This window comes from Gopherus flavomarginatus, chromosome 14, assembly GCF_025201925.1.
Source record: "Gopherus flavomarginatus isolate rGopFla2 chromosome 14, rGopFla2.mat.asm, whole genome shotgun sequence".
Classification (NCBI taxonomy): Eukaryota; Metazoa; Chordata; order Testudines; family Testudinidae; genus Gopherus; species Gopherus flavomarginatus.
Genome location: NC_066630.1, coordinates 31,735,661 through 31,739,926, shown reverse-complemented (window position 1 = coordinate 31,739,926; position 4,266 = coordinate 31,735,661). Strand labels below are relative to the sequence as shown.

Here is a 4,266-nt window from a genome sequence, read left to right as displayed (position 1 = left end):
TGGTTACCTGGAACTTGGTGGGGAACATTATATGTGGGCCTGGCCTAAAGACACTGGGTCTATATTGCCATGGGGACTGTAACTGGAGAGCAGGCGGCTTGAGACCATCTAGCATCTTTGCCTACTTCATGGTGTTTATGCTAGAGACTTTTGGTTCTTGTAGATGATGTCCAAGTACTTGATTTACATCTCCTTGAAGTATGATACTTACATGACTTCCAGGTGATCGATGGAAATGTTTTTTCTTAATCTGATCAGTTAGAGCTCTGTCAGCATTTTAGGGCCTAAAATGCAGTTCATTTTATATTGCACTCCTAAGTTTCAGCTCAGCTTTGTGAGAGCTAAACTTAAGAAAATGTAGAAGAACAAAGCAGTGCATATGGGACAAAACCCTGAGAAAGGAAGAAAAAAGGTGAGAAGAAGCAGTAGAAAGAGATGTAGGGGTGTGTGTTTGTTTTGCCTGTCAATGGTCAGTAGCAAAGAAGGAAGTAAACTAGGCAAGGGGATCATCTCTATGTAAGCACCTAAATTGTTCATCTTGAGGTTCATTTAGGGGCTGATCAGTGGAAAGATTCTATGTGTTTCAACAGGTGTTGGTTCAGACCCTTAGTGTGCTTTTCATAACTGGAAGGTTCTGAGATACTACAGTGATCAGCATGGTATCAGGCGTAGAGAAACATTACCTACCTCCAAAATGTGCTTAATTTCTAGATTCTTCATCAGTCTTTTTTCAAGTTACTTGAAGTTAGCTAGGAGGAGAGGTGCCCTTCAAAACCAACTTACTTTTGGGCTTAATAAACCAAGCTGTACACTAAGATAGTTGGCACAAGGCTTTTGGCTAGCTACTTAACCAAACTGCGCAGTTGAGTGTGTTTTGTTTTTTTGAGAGTACATGGATATAAAACTCACGAGGCATTCTTGGAATGGTCATGTATCTAGTTGAAATACAGGCTGTGGTGGTTTCATCCAATGTTTGCATCCAAATGTAACAATCTATATTTACAAATCTAAATGGAAAACATGGCCACTCGCATTTCTTTGAGGTATGGTCTTGCTCAACTTTCATTGCCCAATTTGTCTCTTGCCATCCTCCCACAAAAAAATTTGATACTTATGCAATAACAACACAGACCCCAAAAATCGAGAAAACAACTTTATTACGAAAATAAAAGTTTAAAAAATATAAACTATAGCTGCCTCATGGTGGGCTCATATGAGAGAGGAGAAGTATAGACATACCCCCAATTAATAAAAATGCACACGAGACACATGGGCTGTATTTCCTCGGTCTCTAAGCTCGAAGAGTGATATATGCTGTAAAAGTTTTTCCATTTAACTAGTTAGAAGTACAGGCTCCAGGCTACTGTGATAAAGCACACGTGAAAAAATGGATTCGCTTTCCATCAAGAACCATAGCCCCCAAATCCACTCTAGCCTCCCTCCTCCTCCCGCCAATCTATGCAGTGTCTGCTGTCATTGAAACATTCTCTTCTGTATACAGCAGTCCTATACATATAGGACCTTCTTGTCCAGGATAGGAACTCACTTGATTTCTACCTTCAGAATACCTGCATGCTGGGGAGGGAGAAAAGGGGGAAGGAGTAAGGAGAAGAGGGAAGGGTGGTTTCTTTGGGGGAGGAGAAAGCACAGTTTAAAAAAAAATCACAGCAAGCAAAAGTATATGTATACTTTCTAAATAACTTTGCCCTGGATGTGATATCTTGTGGCTTTCATCTAATCAGACCGTCAGCCCGAAGTGGTTTGGAGAGCTCATTGTTTATGCAGTAGCACCAGGCTATACAGTCTCATTGTGCGCTCCTGGGCCAGAGTTTGCATCATCTCATCTCATACTGTTTTGTGGTGCCATATGTGCATGGGACAGGAGAGGTCATGCTTTCTATGTTAGCAATATACCTTTCACCAAATTGTATATTGTATTTGGTAATTAAGGGCTAATGGTTGATAGCGGATGAATCTAAAAATTCATTGATTAAATCTCTTCCTGAAATGTAAGGCAGTGTACAAAGGTTAATGTCTGCTTCACTCTGAAACATGGGAAATGACCTTAAAAGAATACACCAAAGTTCCATGAGGCTCAAAGATTCCAACCTGACCATACTGGCTAAAAGTTCATGAAACGTTTATTACATGAATGTCTAGGATTAAGGAAATAGGGAAGCTATAGGAGAGAAGCAGAGAAACTACACTTGAATTGATTTTGTAAGTATTTTACCTTTTTAAATGCTTGGGAAGAAGATGATAGAGTGCACTTCACTTCTCTTTAAAGACCCACCCGATTGTTCCTTTTTTTTTTTTGTAAAAGAAAATGTAACTTTTTTTACGTACAGCTTCATTCCCAAAGTAAAATGTCCTTGAGCTGGTGGCAATAGCTGGAGCTGCATGCTTCATGAATAATTCAGAAACAAGGCCAGCTTTTTTTTATCTTCTGCATCTTTATTATGTGCACTCATTTAATTTTAGATATGGTAAACTTTTCATTCATTTGCTTTGTTGGTTGCACTGACCTGTTATATTTATTTTGATGTCCCTCTTAAGGACCATATGCTCCTTCTTTTAGTCAAGGTGCTGTCTGTGAAAGAGGATGTAATTGCTACCCAAAAAGGCAACTAACTTCCTACCTGGGTGAAGATCATTTCTCCCTATATCCACATAAATAGATATGCTGCTGGAAGGCAGCAGCAGAAACCCTATACATTGGGTCAACAATGAATAAATAGATGCGTGGTCTAGTGGACAGTGGGAGAAATGATGATGAAATCCATTTGCTTTGTGGTGGTCTCTCATGCCTTCCTCAAACTTCAACTGGCATTAACTTGCAATATATGTGAGGAGACTGCAGAGTGCGGAAGATGGCAGCAGTTACAACAGAATGCAAGCGGATCTTAGCATTGAAGTAAAATAGCAGCCATGATGGTGATCCCCCATGAAAATTGCAATATGATAGTGATATTAGTCATTTTGTGTGCTTGAAAGTGAGGTGGTAGTGCATCAGATCTTCTAGGGATGCACTGCAGTTGTCCTAGTTGTGCAAGGTTCAAGTCTTTTTTCTTTGACCATTCCTTGTCCTCCTTTCCTCAGAGATGTTGCTTGAACATATGATGATGTGTAGGCTGATCTTTTTGGAGGACTTGCTGCATTAGTTCTCCACCTCTCTTGTTCTGTGATAAACTTTAGCCCATCTCATCTGCACTCCTATTTGTGAGAAGGGAGAATATTTTTCTCTAAGAGAAATATAATAGTGTTGTGTTCAAGTATGTCCAGTAAGTAATATACTATATGTTAACATGTAATCTCTGATTTCTGTCCACTAATATGCTGATTTATATTAGCAATTTATAGTAGGTCGTTAATAGGAATATGTCAACTTTACCTTTTTATATGAGCTGTTAACCTGATAGGATGCAATCGCTACAAAATTTTCATGGCATAAGAGGTAATACAACAGTGAGCAGTGATTTGTATGAAGCCAGTTGTGCATTGTGTTGATGCTGGTAGCAGAAGGAACCTAATTAAGTGCCATTAGTGAAATACAATAGCTAGAAACGGTGGATGGAAATGATAACTGTATATAAAATTGTTTCTTTTCTAGATCCTGCCATCAATGACTGAGCTTCCCTGAAATCTTCCTTATCAGTTACTGCCAAGATGAGAAGGATAACAGAAAGGAGGAGTTTTAAGTGGTTTAAATGATAGTTAATTTCACCTATTTATCAAATGACAGTCATTCTTAAAACTCCAATTGTTGTACAAAAGGACACTTTTTTGGAAACTGTTTTTGTAAAATTTACTATTTTGTAAAGAAAGTCACTGTGGTTTTTTTAATGTATATAAAATGAATGATATGGTCATCGTGATCAACGTGTCTAAAACTTTTATTTTTGGAATTTTAAGCTGTGTACTCTCTTCATTTGTTAGAAGAGGTGGGGAATGTCACATGAGGAAGTTTTTCTTGTGAGAGTCCTCTTATGCAACAGAATACTTACTCTTATGACACTCATAATTATCTAAATTACTGTTGCCTCAGCCTCCTGCAACAATAAATTGCGGACCTTTCTTTTAAGAATTTCAGATAGAAATATGCAGTGAATAGGGTTTTGTCTCCCTCCTCTTTTGACTGACACATTCTTCCTTTGATCAAAGTTCTTTCAATCTCCAGAAAGAGAGACAAAGAAAAAAGGTGCCTTACGTGTTCTTCACTTTTCTGTAGCAATGAGAGTGACTCTTGGGTTTTTCTAGTATGAAGAT

At 38.4% G+C, this 4,266-nt stretch overlaps 1 long non-coding RNA gene across 6 annotated transcripts in view; it reads left to right on the top strand.

The window, feature by feature from the left end:
- Positions 1-3,911, top strand: part of LOC127034087 (uncharacterized) — a 17,576-nt gene extending 13,665 nt beyond the window's left edge. For all 6 annotated transcript variants that reach the window (XR_007769290.1, XR_007769291.1, XR_007769294.1 and 3 more), the window contains one exon: positions 3,611-3,911. This is a non-coding gene — a long non-coding RNA (uncharacterized LOC127034087). The remainder of the gene's footprint in view (positions 1-3,610) is intronic.
- Positions 3,912-4,266: the final 355 nt, after the last annotated feature.